The 20,758-nt window shown below is 50.4% G+C and overlaps 2 long non-coding RNA genes across 8 annotated transcripts in view; one reads left to right on the plus strand and one right to left on the minus strand.

Moving 5' to 3' along the window:
• Window positions 1-38: 38 nt before the first annotated feature.
• LOC115936752 (uncharacterized) lies at window positions 39-9,850 on the minus strand. 4 transcript variants are annotated; one of them, XR_014145294.1, is made up of 4 exons: window positions 9,828-9,850; window positions 8,668-8,824; window positions 997-1,110; window positions 39-892 (listed from the first exon to the last, which is right to left on the minus strand). It is a non-coding gene; the product is annotated as an uncharacterized LOC115936752 (long non-coding RNA). The 4 variants fall into 4 exon arrangements; XR_014145291.1 differs by lacking the exon at window positions 9,828-9,850 and adding an exon at window positions 9,139-9,325; XR_014145293.1 differs by lacking the exon at window positions 9,828-9,850 and adding an exon at window positions 9,028-9,085.
• LOC145721551 (uncharacterized) overlaps window positions 9,442-20,758 on the plus strand; it is a 17,557-nt gene continuing 6,240 nt past the window's right edge. For all 4 annotated transcript variants that reach the window (XR_014145289.1, XR_014145290.1, XR_014145288.1 and 1 more), the window contains exons 1-2: window positions 9,442-9,572; window positions 17,065-17,125. This is a non-coding gene — a long non-coding RNA (uncharacterized LOC145721551). The remainder of the gene's footprint in view (window positions 9,573-17,064; window positions 17,126-20,758) is intronic.

The raw sequence follows: 20,758 nt of genomic DNA on the forward strand, positions 1-20,758 counted from the left end.
ACCATCACCATCACCACCATCACCATCATCACCATCACCATCATCACCATCATCACCATCATCACCACCATAATCACCATCACCATCATCACCATCATCATCATCACCATCATCACCATCACCATCACCATCACCATCATCACCATCACTATCACCATCATCACCATCACCATCATCATGATCACCATCACCATCATCATCACCATCACCATCATCACCATCATCATCATCACCATCATCACCATCATCACCATCACCATCATCACCATCACCATCATCACCATCACTATCACCATCATCACCATCACCATCATCATGATCACCATCACCATCATCATCACCATCACCATCACCATCATCATCGTTCTTTCTCTAAACAGTCTCCTGTTTATGGAGACTGCCTTACCTGGGGCATGACTGGATATCATTCTGCCCCAAGGGTGGTAGCGGAAAGGATCTACTCTTAGCCTCTCTGACACAGTCTCCTGACTTTGTCCACAGAGCTTGGCTCAGGGTTGTTGGCTATCCCTCTGTCTTCACCTGCCAAAACCAAGGGAGCCACACCAGCTTGGAGGTTTCAGATGGCTCTAACTCTTGAGACCACTGGGTCTGTTCTGTTAAACTGCAACAGAACAAAACCAACCCCCCCCACACAAAACCAAGCAACAGAAGCATAAACAGAGGTTCAAGTTTCTCCTATTAAATGGAGTCTGGAGGCTGGCCACAGCTGGTGTGATTCAGCTGCTCAAAGATGTCGGGAAAATATCTCTCACCTTACAAGAATTCCAGATACTGGCTGTTGCTGGAGCCCAGTTGTTCACAGATGTCAGTGCTCCCACAATGCAGTTGTCTTGGCCTTCTCTCATGGAGGCAAGATGTTCTGTGGTCACAGCTGGAAGACCACGTCTATCAGGAATGCTAACATTTTCCCAGAGGCTCCCCCCCACCACCCACAGACTTCCATTTGTATTTCACTGGCAGAACTGGGTCACTCACCCAGGACAAAGGAGGCTGAGAAAGCTGGAATAGGATTGCCATGATTGGCCCAAGCAAATCATGATCCATTGCCTCAAGAAGGGTACCTCACTGCCTCCAGATAAAGTCTGGGTTCTGTTGGCAAGGAAGAATGTGGGGGGTGAGTACCATGGTTATACAGCAATTCAAGCTATTATGGCTGCATAACAAACTATCCCCAAACTTAGTGGTATTTATTTTGCCCATGAATCTGTAATCTGGCAGGGCTCGGTGGCAACAGCTTGTCTCTGCTCTACTTGGTGACAGGTTAAAACAACATCAACATTTATTTTGCTCATGATTTTGCAATTTTGTTGGAGTTAAGTGAGCTCTGTTCCCCTTGGTGTCTGTTCTCCTTGGTGTCAGCCGGGATGACTCTGGAGCTGCAGACTGGGATGACTCTGGAGCTGACCATCTAATAACTCACTCACTCACATCTGGACCTGAGCTGGAAAGGTCCAAACAGCTGGGGCTCCTTGGGCTTGTCTCTACATCTCTGTGTGGACTCTCCATGTGCTCACTCCAGCGTAGCTGGACTTTCCCACATGTCAGCTCAGGGATCGCAAGGTGTGAGTTGAGAGAAAGTTGGGGGGAGAGAGAGAAAGGGATGGAGGGAGGGGGAGTGGGAGGGAAGGAGGGAGGGGGAGAGAGAGAGAGAGAGAGAATACTAACTGAAGCTGTTTCTCCTTGTTAAACCTAACCTTAGTAGTCACTGCATCATTTCTACCAGATCTTATTCATTAGAAGAGACCCACTGAGGCCAGGTCATCATGTAGGAAAAGGGACTTAGGACTCCTTCTTTTGGTGGGAGGATAAATAATTGGTCAGGTTTTAATGCCACATCTACCTACCAATGACAGAGACCTAAAAATAAAACAGACCGTAAAGCATTGTGTTGGATGGAGAATTAAGAGGACAGCTGACAAATTCTTTGAAATGCTTTTTTTCTCTTCAGATCCTAAAACTTATACATCATGCTGCTTTTAGAAGAATCAGGGTGGGTTTTGCTCAGAAAAGGAAGGCATTCTTCATTTTAGAGGCAGAGCAACCCTGTTGCAATTCCCTCCTTCCTGTGTCCCAACAGCTTTGCCATCTCCTGACTCCCAACCTCCAGTACAAGCAGCTCTTTGCCTGAGGGCTTGTCTCCTGGTTGCTGGAGCCTTCTCTGCTCCCCTTCCCGGTCCCTGTCCCACTTCCACCCCAGCAGCTCTGAGCCATTGGCTGAGAGGAGTAGGTGTATAAATACCCCAGCTCTCTCCCCCTTAGTGAGATGACTTTCTGGTGCATGTTCTACACTGTCTCCCAGAGTTCTGCAGCAAAGCTGAGCCTTAGTTGACCACAGAGATTGCCTGCTCGGTGATGCAAACTGTGTTCATGCCTTCCCTTCCCAGTCATACTTCCCATACCTCTCTTGGTTTTCCTGGGACCACTGACCAGGTAAGCTACTTGGGTTAGAATCCTAATCTCAGAGTCTGCTTCTGGGGAAAACAAACTTAGACAACTAGGTTTAAAACTTGGGAGACAGGACTTGGAGTCTCAGCTCCAACATGGAAAGAGCTTGGAAGTCATCAGTGCCATCCTCACAGCAAGAGAAAAGCTGAACAAAGTGAAGATCCGAGGACTTTTCCTAGACCCTTCAGGGGAGGGAGGTCTCAGGGCACGCTGCCACCCTGAAATCTGGGGAGACAAGTTGAACACAGAATTTCACAGCTAAGATCAGCTTACTGGATGCAGAAACCACTACGGCTAATAATTTGTAGTAACACTTAAGTGATACTTTTGATAAATTGTGGGAGATGAAAACTGGGGAGCCAGTCTTAGGGGCCCATACTTTCATAGATTGTACCTCGGGGAGCCTACCACATTCTCCCAGTTAATATCAGAGGGAAAAAAAAATCCCTTCATGTTTTGGGGTAAGGAGCAGGAGGGAAGTAACCATTCTGACATGCACAGAGAGCATTCTCCATAACAAAGGCCTGCCCTCTAAGGGAGGCTACTTTACCAGAGCCACTTGGGAGCTGAGGTGGACTCCAGCTCCATCTAACCTTCCTGTCTCTGGAAAGGCAAGAAAAAAAAAGTCTAGGAAATGCTTCTGAAGGTCAAAGACCAGGAACTCAGGCCCACTAGAAAACCGAGATTTAATTATATTATTATAGACAGCTTCTCCTCTCCAACACCTGCCTGCCACATCAACAGAGCTCCCGTATAATAACAGTGGAACACAACTGAGACAACTGAAGGACAATAAATATATAAAATAAATAAAAGACAATAAATAGGGTGCCTGGGTGGCTCAGTCGTTAAGCATCTGCCTTCGGCTCAGGTCATGATCTCAGGGTCCTGGGATCGAGTCCCGCATCGGGCTCCCTGCTCTTTGGGAGCCTGCTTCTCCCTCTGCCTCTCTCTCTCTCTGTCTCTAATGAATAAATAAATAAAATCTTTATAAATAAATAAATAAATAAATAAATAAAAGACAATAAATAAATAAAAGACATTTTATTTAAGAAGGAATTCTTAGGAAAACCCAAAGACCACAGAGGGTTAAAAAAAAAAAGTAAACTAGAGAAAACTAAAGCCTCTGGCATCTACAGCTACTGCAAATTATTAAACACAGCCCGTCTCCTAGACAGATTAACATAAAACTTCACACTGGCAGCCCAATTATCTTGGTTCCTATTATGCAACATATCATGCCTGGCTTTCAACAAAAATTTACAAGATATGCTAAAAGGCAAGAAAAAACACAGCCTGAAAAGATAAAGCAACCATAGGAACCAGATTCAGATATGATACAGATTTGAGACTTACCAGAAAGGAAGGCAATTGAAAGTAACTACGAATTAGTATGTTAAAGGACCTAATGGAAAAAGTAGACACCACGCAAGCAGAGAAATTGACACTCTAAGAAAGAATCAGAAAGGAATGTTAGGAAAAAACGCACTATAACGGATATGTGTAACACCCTTGGTGGGCACATGAGTTGACTGGACACAGCCTGGTGAGCTTGAGGGTATGTCAATAGAAATTTCCCACACTGGTATGTAGAGAGAAAAAAGAATGAAGCCAAGCAAGATAAATATCAAAGGATCTGTATCTAGGCATATCATATTTAAACTGCAGAAAACCAAAGGCAAAGAAAAAATCTTAAAAGGAGCAAGTAAGGGGAAAAAAATCCTTATCTATAAAGAAACAGACATCTTGTCAAAACCAGGCAAGCAAGAAGACAGTGGAGTAAAAATTTTAAGTATTGAAGGAAAAGACCACCAACCTGGAATTCAGCATCCAGTGAAATTACCCCTCAAAAATGAAGGAAAAGTAACGACTTTCTCAAACAAACAGAAACCAAGGAAATTTGTTGCCAATAGATGTGCCTTCCAAGAAATGTTAAAAGAAGTTCTTTGGAGAGGAAGCAAATGTTGTCAGAACCTCAGATCTACATAAAGAAGAGTGTCAGAGAAGAGATAAACTAAGGAAAATTAAAAATTAAATTGTAAAAAAATCTTAATTGACCTAATAGATAACTATTCAAAGTAACAATAGTATTGGGTGATTATAGCATACGGATAAGTGAAATGAATGGCAGCAATGTTATAGAGGATGGGAGGAAGGAATTGAGAAAACTTCGTTATAAGGTACCTGCACTACTTGTAACACAATATAGCGTTGTTTGAAAGTGAATTTAGAGGGGCGCCTGAGTGGCTCAGTCGGTTAAGTGTCTGCCTTCAGCTCAGGTCATGATCCCAGGGTCCTGGGATCGAGCCCCGCATTGGGCTCCCTGCACAGCGGAGAGCCTGCTTCTCCCTCTCCCTCTGCCTGCCACTCTGACTATCTGTGTGCTCTCTCTATCTCTCTGTCAAATAAATAAGTAAAATCTTTTAAAAAAAAGAAAGTGAATTTAGATTAAGTTGTAAATACATATTGCAAATTCTATGACAAGCATTAAACTTTTTAAAAAAAGAAGTATAATTGATATGCTAAAGGAGGAGAGAAAATTTAATCATATAAGATGCTCAGTGAAGACCAGAGAAAGCAGAAAAGAGAATGTTTTTTAAGAAAAAAAAAATAAGTGCAATGAATATGAAACAGTTAACCAATATGGTAGATAGTAGTCCTGACAGTATCAATTACATTGATAATCACTTCAAATGTGGATGCTCTAAATACATCAACTAAAATACAGAGACTCTCAGAGTGGATTAAAAAACAAGACCCAACTGCATTTTGTCTACAAGCAACCCATTTCAAATGTATACATGTACTTAAATGAATACTAATGGGATAAAGAAAGATATACCATGCTAACATTCATCAAAAGAAAGCTGTAGCCATATTAACTTCAGACAAGGCAGACTTCAGAACGAGGAATATTAGCAGGGATAAAAGAGGATATTACATAACGATAAAAGGGTCTGTTCTCCAAGACGACCTAACAATCCTTAATGTTATGCATCTAATTACTGAGTGTCAAAATACATACAAAATGCATCTAACAACCGAGTGTCAAAATATATAAGGCAAAAACTAATCAATCTGCAAGGAGAAATAGACAAATCCCCTATTATTTGGGTAATAATAATTATTGGATACTAATAATATTGGAAGTTGGAGACTTCAACACCTCTTCAGTAACTGACAGATCCATGAAGCAAAAATCAGTAAGTATATGACTAAACCAAACAGCGCTATCAATCAACTGGATCTAACTGACATTCACAGAACACTTCACATGGAACATTCACCAAGACAGACCACATTCTGGACCATAAAACAAACTTCAACAAATTTAAAAGATTAGAAATCATATAGAGTATATACTTAGTCTACAACAGAAATAAACTAGAAATCAAAAATAGAAAGAGATCAGGGCAACTGGGTGGCTCAGTTGGTTAAGCATCTAACTCTTGATTTCGGCTTAGGTCATGATCTCAGAGTCATGAGATCGAGATCGAGCCCCTTGTCGGGCTCCACGCTGGGCATAGAGTCTGCTTAGGATTCTTTCTCTCCTTCTCCCTCTGCCCCTCCCCTCCTTAAAAAAATAGAAAGAGAGCTGGAAAATCCCAAAATATTTGGAGAATAAAAAGCACACTTCTAAATAACACATAGAATAAGAAGAAATCACAGGGGAATTTTAACACGTATTTTTAAATAAACAAAATAAAAACATAACTTATCAAAATTTGTGAGGTATGGCAAAAGAAGTGCTTAGAGGAAAATCTATAGCATTGAATGCAGATATTAGAAATGAAGAAAACTCTAAAATCAGTAACCTGAGACGGCAAAGAAACATGTAAAAAGATGTTCAACATAATATGTCCTTTAGGGAATTGCAAATTAAAATAACATTGATATACACCATTACACACCTACCAGACTAGCTAAGAACTAAGATCCAAAAATACTGACGACACCAAGTTCTGGCAAGAAAGCAAACAAGCAGGAACTCTCGTTGGTTGCTGGGGGTGGGGAAGTGTGCAAACGGGTATAGACTTTGGAAGAGTGTTTTAAAGTTTTTTATGAAACGAAGTGTTCTCTGACCATATGATCCAGCAATTGCATTCCTCAGTATTTACCCAAAGGAGTTGAAAACATCCCCAAGCAAAGCTTGCTTATAACTGAAAGCAATTGAGGGGTCCTGGAATGGGTGAACGAATAAACGGTGGTATATCCAGATGATGGAATTCAGCACTAAAAAAAAAAGCGATCAACAACAAAAGGACACGGAGGAATCCTAAAATCATATTGCTAAGTGAAAGAAACCAGTCTTAAGAGGCTATATGCAGGCTTCGTCCACCTGTATAACATTCTGAAAAAGGGAAAATCGTAGGGACAGTAAACAGATTGATGGCTTCCAGGGTTCACATTGCTATATTGGTGGATACAAATCATTATGCATGTGTGCTCTTTCTCGAGCTCATTTATTTTGAGATAGAGAGCACACGTGCATGCAAGCGAGGAGGTGGGGGAGAGAGGCGAGAGGGAAAGCAGACTTCATGCCAAGTGGGGAGCCCGACTCGGCGCTCCATCTCACGACCCTGAGATCATGACCTGAGCCGAAATCAAGAGCCAGATGCTTCACCGACTGAGCCACCCAGGCATCTCTAGCTTACTTCATTCTAAAAATACAGTATATAATACATATGATATGCAAAATATGGGCTAATCAACTGTTTATGTTGATTACACATAACGGTAAGCTTCCCATCAACAGTAGGCTATTAGTAGTTAGGTATTTGGGGAGTCAAAAGTTATACGTGGATTTTCCACTGCCCGGGGGTTGGCGTCCCTGACCCCCCCCCCCGTGGTGTTCAAGGATCAACTGTGTATGAGTTTGAGTCCCTGTGTGTGGGTGTGAATGTGTGTGGTGCTGTGAGTGTGCATCAGTGTGAACACGTGGAGTGTGTGGATGAGTGTAAGTCAATGCCAACATATGGGTGAATGAGTGTGCGTGGATGAGTATGAATGTGTGCAGGGGTGTGTGTGTGTGTGGATGAGTGAGTCCATGACTGTGAACGTGTTTGGGGAATGTGAGTGAGTGGTTGCAAGGATGGGCATGAATGTGCGTGCAAGCTTTTCCAGGCAGGATCAAACATTCCTCAGTGAAGGCAATGCCTACAGCTGCCCCAGTTGCTCTTCGTGGAATTCATGTGAAATGCAGAATCCCCATCTGACCTGTTAGAATTCGCAGCTTGTCTGGCCAAGCTCCCTGTCCTTGATGAGCCTCTCTGCCTGTCTGCCTGGGCTGCCCACGCCCCCCAGTTCTCATTACCCCCAACTGCTTGCGGTTCTTACTTGTCAGGGCCCGAGCCAGACCCCCAGGGCTAGGAAAGTGGGAGATGGGTCTGTATTTCCCACTCTCCCCACCCCCCAGCTCAGGGCCTGCCACATGGAGTCATCAGTACATAGATGCTGAATAATTGTAGTCTTTCTCGCCTCCAGGTATTTGCTCACCCTGTCCCCTCTGCCTGAATGCCTTTCCCTTTTCTCCCTCTCTCTCCCGCACTGACCTGTGGAGGGACCATCAGAGGCCACCTCCTCCAGGAAGCCATCCTTGACTCCCAGACTGTCTACAGTCTACTGACACATACTTGAGTTATAAGGTCAGAGAGCAAGGATCATGTTTATTTCGTATCTTCATATCTGTGTCCTCAGCACTTGTCATAGGGTTAGGCAGCAGGGCCAAGAAAGAGTGAGTGCATAAAGAATAATGAAAGAGAATGGAAGTACTGTGTCCCCTCCTCCAGGAAGCCAACCCTTACTTCCTGCTTCCCTGGCTCACCCCCCAACCACAGCAACCCCATTGGGCTGTCCTTTGCTCTGAGGAGCTTGTCTCTACTCTAAGACCAGGAGCTCTTTGAGGCTAAGATGGGGTCCAATTACTCTTTGGGTCCCCAGCACTACGAAGCCTGAGTCTGCACATCTCTTACTTCACCTCCTCCCATTCTCCCCTCCTCAAGGCTCTCCAGCCAAGCTAGCCTTCAGACAATTCCTCCAACATGCCACCCCAGGGCTTTGCACATGCTATTTTCGCTCCCTAAACTAGTCTTCCCCTATATTCTCTCAAATATCAGCTCAAATAACTCCTCATCAGGGAAACCTTTCAAGCACCTTATAGGTCCCTCTCTGTTTTACTTTTTTATTGGGACCTCTTGTTACCTGAAATACTTTATTCCTCGGTGTTCTTCCCCACCGTCTGGCTCCCCTGGGGCTTTTTTGGTGTCCAGTGGTTAGTGGTCTATGGCGCCTGGGTTCAAATCCTACACCTGCTGAGTAATTCTCAGCAAGTTGCTCCTCTGTGCCTCAGTTTCCCCATCTGTAAAAAAATGAGTGATAGTAATATAGCGTCTTATAAGGTTGTTGTGAGGATCAAATGAGTTACTACATGCAGAGCCTCAGAGCAGAGCCTGCCAGATTGTACTAGCTATTATTGATAGAAGGGTTGTTTCACTATCTAAATTCTCGCGGCACCTAGCATATGGTAGGCGGTCAGTCAACATTAGAAGGAAAAACACCCACGGGCACTTAGCAGAAGCCAGAAGCCAGGCTGTTGGGACGCGGAGAAGGAAGAGAGCGGCCCAACAGCCCCCCTCCGCCCCCCCCCCCGCCCCGCCTCAGCCCCAGATGCACCTGCCCCTCGGCAAAGCGCGTCTGGGGGCCTGGGGCCGCCGGGGAGGCCCCCGCAGGAGCTGGGACTTTATTCCGCGAGCCAGGGGAAAGCACTGCGGAGTTCTCCGCGGGGGCTGCCGCGCGCCCAGGGGGGCGGGTCGGGGGGGGCCCGGGCCGCCCGCTGCGAGGTAGGCGGCCGGCCGCAGAGGGCGCGGGGCGCGGTGCCCGGGCCGCTGGCGGGGGCCGGGCGCCGGGGGGGGGGGGGGGGGGGGGGGCGGCGGGACCGCGGGGCGGGGCCTGCGGCGGGTCGGGAGGCGGGGCGGGGCGCAGGAAGCCGGGGCGGGCCCGCTGGCGCGCTTAGGAAAGCCCCGCGCGGAGCGAGCAGGACGGGCGGCCCGGGGGTCCCCCACTTCCCGCTTGGGCGCGGGCGCGGCGAATGGACCCGGGGCGCGCAGGTAGGACGCGGGGCCCGCGCGCGGGGCGGCAGCGGGGGATCGGCCCGGGGAGCGGCGCGGCCGCCGGCGGGGGCGGCAGCGGGGACCCCCGGGGCCGCCTCGACCCCATTGGGGGCCGCCCGGAGCCCGCCCCTCCCCGCGTCTGGAGCGGCGGCCGGCTAGGCCCGGGTGGTCGGACGCAGGGGTGGGGGCTGGGGGGGCAGCGGGCGCGCGGAGCCGGGGACCCCCGGCGCGCCCCCTCAGACTCGCGCTGACCCGGAGACGCCAGGGGAGACGGCCCCTCGGGGACTCGAGGACGTCGCGAGCGTGGGGTCAGGCGGGGCTCGGGCCAAGCAGCCCCCTGGTCCCGGCGATCACCCCCTGCCCCGAGCGCAGGAAGTGGGTGAGGACCAGCGGTCGGGGGGAGGGGGAGTTCTGGAAACTGAACTTGGTGATCCGGTGGAGGCGTCTGGGGAACCCGGGTCCCGTGGACCCTTTCTCTCCTTATTTGAATCTTGGGTAGACCCAATTATAATAGGGATCAAATATTTACTGGACTCATTTTGTACAGGTTCTGTCGGGAACTTTGAAAGTATTCTGAGTTAAATCGCTAAACAACCGTTTTGGTCGGTGCGATGTGTGGATCAGTCCGTTTTTCAGATGAGGACGCTGAGGCCCCGGACAGTTTAGCTAGTTTGCCACAGGTGAGTCCTGCCTGCAAAGTGTGTGGCAGGATTCCAAGCCGGCGGTCTGACGCCAGAGCCTGCTGTCTTCCACCTGTCCACGGTATTTGTCAAACTATCCCATAAACAAATTATCCAGGGGATTTTATTAAAAGGCAGATTCCTAGGCTGCCTTCAGTGAGGTTCAGATTCAGTAAATCCAGGAATCTGGATTTTTTTTTTTTAAAGATTTTATTTATTTATTTGAGACAGACAGAATGAGAGAGACAGAGAGCACATGAGAGGGGGGAGGGTCAGAGGGAGAAGCAGGCTCCCCGCCGAGCAGGGAGCCCCATGCGGGACTCGATTCGATCCCGGGACTCCAGGATCATGACCTGAGCCGAAGGCAGTCGCTTAACCAACTGAGCCACCCAGGCGCCCCAGGAATCTGGATTTTAAAACACACATACACACACACAATTTGGATTTCTTAGATCAGGCAAGACTGAGGACCAGGCAAACTGAGTGTCCCTGCTGTTGGGATTTGCCTAGGGCTCCTGGGCCAGCCCTGATCCTGCTGGAGTCCTAGCCCTTCTCTGTTCTCCCCCAGCCCTCTGTGAGGTTCCACCCCTGTAGCTCCTCCCCTAAGGGTGGCCTTTTAGAAGCTTGGATATTTCCTGGGACATCAGTGCCTTTATTAAAATCCTGAAGTCCCATGGGGAGCCTGAGGGGGAGGTATACCTTTGTCTAGGGTGTCCCCCCACAGTCAGGGCATTCAGGGTCCCGCAAAGGCCCGTCGAACAGCGTGGCTACAGGTGAGGATGCTGGCGTGTTGGGCCATGGTCCCACCCCACTGACCCCACTTCCTGGCCTGACTTGTCCCTGGCTCTGGGCGCACAGATCTGTCTAAACACGCATGTGAGGGGAAGAGAGCTTGGCCCCCCTGGGTTTGGTGGAACATTTCCTAAAAGGGAAGGACTGTCATTCTGAGCAGCGGGTTTATAAAGGGACTGACTGCGCTCCCAGAAGTAACAGGTACACATGTGTCTTCGGGCTGACACTCACTCAGCAAACATGTTAGGGGCAGGGGACACAGCAGTGACACAGAAGCAAGGGCCCTCGTGGAGCTGACAGTCTAGGGAGGGAGGTGACTTTTGAGCTAATTGCTCCAGTGGTGCTGGGGAGGGGGGAGAAGCCAGACATGGATGGGAAGGTGGGTCTGGCCACCTTGTGGAAGGCCTTGAATGCTGTGCTGAGGAGCATGGCCTGGTGCACTTCACCTTTGCCTGAGTCCCCCAAAAATCACAATGCAGATTCCTGGGCTCCACGGGGGAACTCCAGAGCCAAATCTGGAGGGAGGCCATGGGAAAGGAGCAAGGAGGGAAAACGGCTAGTAAGTCAGTCACCCTTGGTTACCACACACCCAGTTACCAGCAGGTCTGGGATGACCTGAGGATTTCCAGATTCTGGGCAGTGACTCAGTAACTGATGTGTCTTATACAGCACGATCCCAGGGGTGCAGAAATATCAGGCGGGGGCAGGGAGGTGGTCCCCTGAGGCAGTCAGTTTCCTGCTGCTCTGATTTAGAAACGGAGCTGAAATGCAAGTGAGGGCAGAGCCTGTCCTGGACCCCTCCTCTCCCTACGTCCCTACCCCTCTACCCCCAGGACGGAGGGGAGAGTTTGGGGTCAAGTAGCCCAGCTGCCTTTGATGGTACCTGGGAGCCAGGCAGGGACAGAAGCCACCCCGCCGTGCCCCCCCCCAGGTGCTTCACATTTGTCAAGTTGGACTTTCATGAGGGTTAAGGACATCATGTCTTTTAAGATACTTGACACAATTTCCAATGTGTAGTACGTTGCAACAAATGTTCATGACTCTTTTTGCCCATTAAGAAGTACCGCTTGGAGGTTAAGAGCATGGACTCTGGAGCCAGATTGCCCAGGTTCAAACGCTGTGTTTACAATTGACTGATTTCTCAGGACCTCAGTCTCCCCATTTATGAAATGATGGTGACTACTTTATACCACCATGGTGATGATTAAATGAACGAATAACTGTCAAGCGTCCAGACAGTGCCTGGCATGGAATGAGCACTATGTGTTTGTTAAGTAAATAGATGAACTCCACTGGATGGGATTTAATCTACCCATTTTTGCCAGGGAGGAAACAGACCCAGGGATGTGTGCAGTGGCCTTGGCAGAAGCGCTATATCTGGGAGTGACAGGGAGGGATTTGAATCTGTTTTTCTTTCCAGCCTGCGTTCCTTCCCATTGTGCCAGTTTGCTCGCGTTAGCAGGAGGGACATCTTTCTGAGCATTCCTCATGGCCAGAGACCTGGCCGGTCACTTCTGGCCACAATTCCCCTGGCTAGGCTAGAAGAGAGGCCAGTGGCTTGCCCGCACATCGTATGAACTTGCCCTTGCAAGAGCGTGGACCAGAAGCCCAGTGGAGACTGAAGGGTCTTGCAGTGGCCAGGGCATCCCGCATCAGACAGGTTGTGTCCCTGATGTGTGACTTCCAGGAAGTCACTGCTTCTCTGAGCCCAAGGCAGAGAGAAGAGCCCAGGCTTGCAGACCCTGGGGGGGTGCGGTGGGGGAGGGCCCTGGGTTCAAATTTAAACCTTGCTATTTCCTATCTGTGTGATCTTGAGCAAGTTGCTGAACCTCTCTAATCCTCAGTTTGCTTGTCACTAAAATGGGTATTTTGGAGGGGGGTTGTTCATGAGATAATTTTCTTTTTTTTTTTAAAGATATTTATTTATTTATTTATTTATTTATTTATTTATTTATTTAACAGAGATAGCGTAAGTGGGCAGAACGGCAGACAGAGGGAGAGGGAGAAGCAGGCTCTCCGCCGAGCAGGGAGCCCGATGCGGGGCTCGATCCCAGGACACTGGGAGCATGACCTGAGCCGAAGGCAGTCGTTTAACCAACTGAGCCACCCAGGTGCCCCATGAGATAATTTTCGTAGGCACCTTGCCCACGGCTCAGCGATTGCTGTTTCTCTTCTTCTTAGGACAATCACTTCTCCATACCTAGACCCTGGCTTGCTCATTCATTTCTTCAACTGTTTATCAAGCACCTCTATGTTCCAAGAGTTCCCGATAGAGCAGTGGACAAAGTCTTTGCTTTCCTGGAATTTCAATTCTAGTTGAGAAGACAGGCAATATGCAAGCAAACAAATATAGGCAGATGTACCCACCCCCCTTATTTCTAATGCTAAAAACTGCAGGCTCTGGAAACCAAAAGTTTTTCCATGACCTGATGGGAAGCAAGACCTGAGCTGAACTAATCACGAGGCACTTCGGTGTGTTTGTTTATCATCCCTGACTCGAATGCTTGTGTGTCTCGCTGCGGAGGAATTAATGTGAGCGATCCAGGGAGTGCTAGACCCGTGGCCAGGGCAGGGTGGTGGGGGGAGGGCTGGGGGACAGGGTGGTTATGTCAGGTGGGATTTTATACCAGATGACCTTTCTATAATTTGAGTTACTGTGAATTCTGAGACCTGCCCGGCCCTCCCAGACTTCACACAGGAGAACAGGGACCTGCATATTCCGTCAGGACCAGGAGGAAAAGTGAAGCAGGGGGAGGGTGGACTAAGGGGGGGAGCCTCTGTGAGGAGGGACATTTAGGAAGTTGCAGGGCAGAGGCCTGGGGAAGAACGGACCAGGTGGAGGGAACCACAGGGAACGTCTTGTCCACCCCACTGACCCCACTTCCTAGCCTGGCTTGTCCCTGGCTCTGGGCGCACAGATCTGTCTAAACATGCATGTCTTTGCCTTCCCAACAAGTGGCCGTGCCTCTGGGAGATTTCAGGTTTGGTTCCGACTGACTCATTCTCACCCTAGGGGCCCGCGTGGCATTCTTGAGGTCGCTTTAGAGATCCACGGGCTTCGCTCGACCAGGCCTGGGCGCCGACTCACTGGAGAGGATCACCAGCTGGGCTGGCATCTGAGTCCCCCTCTCCCACCCCCCCTGCCGCCACTGCCTCCTCCCCGCCACAGGGAGAGAGGGAGGAAGTGGGTCCATGTGAGGGGAAGAGAGCTTGGCCCCCCTGGGTTTGGTGGAACATTTCCTAAAAGGGAAGGACTGTCATTCTGAGCAGCGGGTTTATAAAGGGACTGACTGCGCTCCTAAAAGTAACAGGTACACACGTGTCTTCGGGCTGACACTCACTCAGCAAACATGTTAGGGGCAGGGGACACAGCAGTGACACAGAAGCAAGGGCCTTCGTGGAGCTGACAGTCTAGGGAGGGAGGTGACTTTTGAGCTAAGACCCGAGGTAAAAGGACATGTGGATTTCCAAGAGAGTGATTCCGGCAGAGGGAGCAGCAGCGCAAAGGCCCTGGGGTGGGAAGAAGCTTGGTGTGTCTGACCCTCAAGGAAACTGCTGGGGTTGGATGGAATTGAGCAAGACAGAGAGGGATAGGAACATGGGTCCGGGAGGTAGAACAGAAACCAGACGCCCGCAAGTATCTCATTCACCTTTTAAAATGAGCTTACAGAGTAGGAACTGCTCTCATCCAGACTTTACAGATGAAGAAGCGGGCACAGAGTCGTTGAGGAACTTGTCCAGGGCCACACAGGTGGCAGAGCACAGCTGTGAACCCGGCAGCTCCACATCCTCGGTCTTTACCACGGTGTTTGAACACATCATGTGGATGTGGTCAGGCCAGGATGGTGTTTCAGGCGATCCAATCATTGTACGCATCATTTTACCAACAAGCGCCTTCCCGGCCGCAGACAGTGAGGGCACACCAAAGCACGGGGGTGGGGGCTGTGGAAGAGGACCCCTGTCCACATCAGGCACTGAGCTGGCTGAAGGTGGATAGATGAGCGGGTGCCTCCCCATTTCCCCGAGGAGGAAACTGAGGCTCAGGGTAGGGACTGATCTGGGTGACACAACTCCCAAGAGGCAGAGTCCGGACTCAACCCCGAGGCTGCTGACCCGGGAGCCTTTGCATTAAACTGCTGTTCTGAGCCCTCCAGCCCAAGGAGTAGCGTCTAAAAGAACTACCTTTCTTGGTCAGAAGTGAGGGAGCACAGTCTCCATTTTGGAGAACTGGGGTAGCCCCGAGGTTTTCCTGAGCTAGGAGAGTGTTCTGCCTTTTCGACAGGAAACGGAGCTTCTCTGGAGAGGAGAGACACCAGATCTCTGGACAGGCAGCCCTCCAAGCCCGGGGAGCTACAGCCTCTTAACAGTCTTGCATCTGGAGATGGAGTGTAGGCCTTCCAGAAGCCACAATTTCACAGCTGGACAGCTCTAACTGGGAGAACATCTTTCCTGAGATTTAGCCAAATTAACTTTCCAGTAGCATTCACGTTTCTGGCTCTGGTTCTGCCCATCGGAAGTTGTAACCAGCTCCCTCCAACCTGAGCCCAGTATTTCTCTTACTCGGAATACAGAGTCACAGTTCTCTCAGTCATTCTTCCTGATTCAGGGAATTGTAAAGAATTCAGTCTGGCTTTAAATATGATCCAGTTGGTCAGAGTCAAACCCATTGCCTGCCCCCACCCCCAAAGCCTGCCCAGTCACAGGGGGAGGGAGACTATCACCTCCTTGGATTTGGAGCCCATACCTCTGTTGATACTACCTGCAATCATGCTTGTGAGTGGCCACATCCCCCTTGGAGCTCACACTGGGCTTGGCAGCTAAAACCTCCAGATCTCCTTCTACATTACTGTCCATCAAAGTTTCTTCCATTCTGAGTCTCCTTGTTTGAGGCTAACACTTGTTTTTGGCCTTTCTTGTTTTGTAGTAAATCTGCTTCAGGCTAAGTGGCTATAATTTTTTTTCCTCTGAGTGCTCCTTTGGCTTCATTCCACAGGTCTTGTTACACAGTGTCATTCACTACTAAAATAATTTACAATTTCCCCTTTGATTACAAGATTTATGCACTTCAGACTTTTTTTAGGGTTTGTGGATTTTTTTTTAAAGTTATCTTTGTTGTTGGAGTCTAAATTTGTTGTGTGTGATTACGGGATCACTGCGGCCGCTCCTGGATGGCTGCCTCCTCTGTCCACACAGACGCGTGAGTAAGACACAGTCCCTGGCCGGGAGGAACTTCCAGTCTGGAAAAGGAGAGGAAAGAAGGCCCAGCTCACTACTCCTGAGACTGGCAAGGATGTTGGGACAGAGGGACAGCCAGGGGAAGGGCTGAGGAAAGAGCAGGGTTTGAACAGCAGTGTCCCAATATTTATGGCTTGTGTGATATCAATGATGGAGAATTTGTTGAGGTCCTTGTAAGATTCCTCTGGTCAGTTTTTCTGTATGTTCTTCTTGTATTTGAAAGGATGTATATTTTCTGGTGGGTGTAAAGTTTTACAGATCTGTGAGATCAAACTTGATCATTACATCATTCATATTTTCTGTTTTTGTGTGTTTTTCTCTATCTGATTTATTTCCCGCTCTGATAGAGGATCTGTTCATTTCTCCTTGACCTTTTCTTGAATTTTTTTTTTTTTTGCTTTATTTTCAAAGCCATATTGTTCGGTGCATATAAGTAGAATATATGAGTAGAAGGAGGGTTCATGATTTTTATACCTTCTTGGTGAATTGCTCCTTTTATCATAAGACAATCATCTTTTTCTCCTTTATACTTTGTTGCTTTGAATTCCATTTTATTCCGTATTCAATTCCTATACCTGTTCTCTTTATGTGCATTTTCCGTGACTCTTCTTTGACCCCAGTCTTGGAGCCACATAAGTTGGAAAAAAAAAAAATGTACATCTCAGTCTCAGCTCAGCAATCACTTGCTCTCTGATCTGGGGCAGGTCCTTTTGCCTGTTTGGGTCTTATTTCCCTTATCCGTTAAATGGGGCTATGACTCACTTTGTTTCTCTCATCTCCAGTTCCTGTGAAAATAGCTAGAATCTTGGATATGAGACGTGCTGCCGACATCCCTGTGCACGGGTTAGTCACTGGGTGTGAATATGGGCCGGTGTTCTAGGCAGTGAGGAGGGCAGGAGTGGAGGAGGACCTGGAGGGAGGGGGGACCGCACCCAGAGGGTGAAGGTCGACTTCACTGTGGCCGCCCCTGGATGGCTGCCTCCTCTGTTCACACAGACGCATGAGCAAGGCACAGTCTCTGGCCTGGAGGAACTTCCGGTCTGGAAAAGGAGAGGAAAGAAGGCCCAGCTCACTACTCCTGAGACTGGCAAGGATGTTGGGATAGAGGGACAGCTGGGGGAAGGACTGAGGAAAGAGCAGGGTTTGAGCAGCAGGGTCCCACGGGGGGTGGCATAGGAGGTGGGCACTGAGAGGGGACACTGTGGCACATTTGGGGACAGGTGGAGCAGGGCTGGGAAAGCACATGGTTGGCAGGGCAGCGTCCTCCCCTATGAAGGAGGAAGGCAGGGGGTTTGCAGAATTTTGAGGATCCTCCCTTGCCCCTGGGATGCTGCTCAGCCACAAAGAGCAGGTGATGGGCGGGGCGGGAGGTCTCCAGCCCCACTCCTCATCGCCATGACAGCCACATCCCGTGATGAGCAAGAGGTAATAGGGACAGAGGGCAGGGGACGTTTGAAAAGGCAACCTGTTGCCTTTAGGGATGCCGGTGCGCACGGAAGCTGCAGGGTCCCACCTGTTGCTGCTTGTGTGGCTTGTTGGTGGCATCTCGGGACACCCACCCACCCTGGAGGACGTCAGCTGGTGGTGGGAAGCCAAAGAGGGACCACAAATGTGTGGTGTGGGTTTTGAAACTGGGACTGTTGTCCAAATTTTAAAGATCAGGAAAATAGGCATAGAAATCTGGATTTCTAGCTTCTTTTTTGAAACCGCGAGAGACCTAGAAATGCCCAGGCCTTCGCGGATGTGGCAGAGTGGCGGCTGCCCATCAGGACTGGCCCGGGACCCACTGTGCTGTCATGTGTCATGTCATATGGGTCTGTCATTGTCATGTGTCTGAGTTCCCTTAGATCCTTGAGTCGCCTCTGGGTGGGGGGTGGTGGTGGCTGTGAGCAGCAAGAGCAGAGGCAGGTGAGTAGAGGGTCGGTGGCCCCAGGAAAGGCTGAGGGGGGCCAGAAGTGCTGTCCAGAGCGGACTGCAGGTTCTCTGGGGGCCCTGGGGGCCCTGAGCCTGGAGGGCACGGCCTCTCTCCTCCTTTTTCCCTTTCCCCCTTAGTGCGGCTTAAGTGCAGACGGGCACACAGCTTCGTGACTTTTCCTGATGTGTGCACATGGGTGTAGAACGCCACCTAGAAACAGCTTGACCAGCGCCCCAGAAGCTTCCCTCCTGCCCACCCCCCTACTTCTTCCCCCGTGCCCGCCAGGGACACTTCCCTCGCTTCTGAGCCCAAGATCAGTTTGTCTCCTTTGGAACTTCTTGTGAATGACTCTGTTTTGCCCTTTGGAGCCCAGCTTCCTCTTCCTTCCTTCCGTGTGCCCCTGTGAGACCTGACGTGGCTGTCATGGGCACTGTCGTGTCCTCAGGGTCTCAGAGCCTTCACTTGGTGCTTGGAGATGAGCTTTTGCCTCCTGCTTCATCCCCGCTGTCCCAGTGCCTCTTCCACCCCGCCATGGTCTTTTCCTCTCCTTGCAACCACCTGCGAGGCAAGTGGTTCTGCCCTCACTTCACAGATGAGGAGACGGAGGCCCTGAGAGGACCCCCAGCTACCAAGGCCTGTCAGATGGTCAGGGCAGGGCCTGCGTGCTCAGGCCCAGAGTTAGGCCTCTGTGTCTCGGACGCTCCAGGGTCCCTGCCCACGTGAGTGGCCCCACCCGTCCATGTGTCCCTGACCATGCCAGGAATAATACGGGGTGGGGGGCTGCAGACAACGGGAAGAGCTCCGGGGAGAGACCTCTCCCCCACAGTGCCCGTCTGCAGACAAGTGAACTGGGAGCTCTTCCCTGTGCGGACCTGGTTTGCCTGGCTTTGGGTTGGCCCAGGGGGCAAAGTCCTGGTCACTGTTGGGAGACAATTTCACGGATGAGGGCTGGGCCAATAGGGCCAGAAACCATTTCTAGCCCAGTCGCTTCCCGCCTTGTCACCTTGGATGATTTCGGAATGCCGCTGTGCCTCAGTTTCCCTCCCTGCAGGGAGAGTGTTGGACCACATCTTCTACATGGGGCTTGCCAGGAGGGACAGACAGATGTGCACAGAAGGAGCAAGCTTGTGGCTGCTTCCTCCGTGCCAGGCTCTGGACCACAGACTCCAGAGCCAGAAGGTCTGGGTTCAAATCCGGGCCCATCGCTTACTAGCAGTACATCCTTGGGCTGGTTCCTGAACCTCTGGGCATCAGTTTCCCTGCGTCTGCGTGGGGATGATACTGCACCTGCCGTATTCTTCGGGTTGAAGTCAGGGTTAAGCAAGTCGGTGAAGTTTAAGTGCGGGGCAGAGTCTGGTGTGACTGAGAATGAGGCGGGTCAGTCTGGGAGGTGGGGGTCGAAGCCACGGGCAGAAGGGCCCAGGGTATTGTCTCTAACGGCTGGAGGAACTGGGGACGCGCAGGGGCATTCATGGTGCCTTCGACGGACCTCAGGAAGCAGGCCCGCTGGGAGCCACGGCTGTCACCAAGACAACCAAAATCTAATCAGTGTCCTGAGGCCGGGACCGTAATCATGGTAATGCCCCGATTACCAGCTCTCTGCAGTTAGTTTCCCCGGGTGGCCAGGTTCAGGGCCTGCATTAAGGAATCTAAGGAGATTCTGAGCCAGAATTGGTCAGTGTTTATCCGGCTGTGAGAGACGGATAATTCCAGCTTTGGGGGGAGGGGGGCTGTGTCCCGGTCTTCATCAGGGATGGCTGCATTCAGCAAATACCCCTGGCCCCTCCACTGTGTGCTGAGCACATACTAGGTTCTAGGGCCCCAGCAGCGAACAGGGTGGTGGAAACAGCCTCTGGCCTTGTGGATGCTGGCGTCCCAGGGGGCCCTTGGACAATGCACAGGACACGTGTGCATGTCGTAAGCCACAAGGACTAAGTGCTGAGCAGAGAAATGGGCTTGCAAGTGACGGGGATCAGCTGCTGCTCATGACCACGTGGTGTCTGGATGCGTGAGTCCCTCAGGCTCCGCCTTCTCCCTGGGGCCTCTGGGGACCTTCTGAGGATGGGCATGGCTTCCAGGCTCCTCGTGGGGCCTCCCGCCTCTGCAGGGTTCTCATTGGCAGCTAGGACTCAGTGTAGGTACAGCCAACATGACTGTCCACGCTGCCATAAAGTGGCCAGCCTGTCCCCAAGACGGTGGTCCTCAGCCCCCTCCTGGCTCTCTCAGGCAAGGCTTTGTCTCTCTCTGCACAACCCCCTGGGCCTCAGACACAGCTGATGACCCTCAGGCCTGTCTCTAGCCCGAGCCTTCCCCCGGGGAATTCTTGTTCATTCCTCCAGGGACACCTGACGCTCGAGGGCCAGCATGGATCTTCCCCGAACAGCGTCTTAACCTTTCCTGATGCTGTTTCCCACCCCCCCCCACCCCACCCCCCCCCCGGCAGGCCTCTTTCTCACACGGGGCCCTCCCACACTCCACGGCAGCCTGACACATGGCAGCTCCAGTCTTCTGGTGGCTCAGGAACAAACGAGAGTCATGCTCCAGCCCGATTCATTCTCTGC

The sequence above is a fragment of the Leptonychotes weddellii genome, chromosome 5 (genome assembly GCF_054177405.1).
Source record: "Leptonychotes weddellii isolate Sample4059 chromosome 5, ASM5417740v2, whole genome shotgun sequence".
Classification (NCBI taxonomy): Eukaryota; Metazoa; Chordata; class Mammalia; order Carnivora; family Phocidae; genus Leptonychotes; species Leptonychotes weddellii.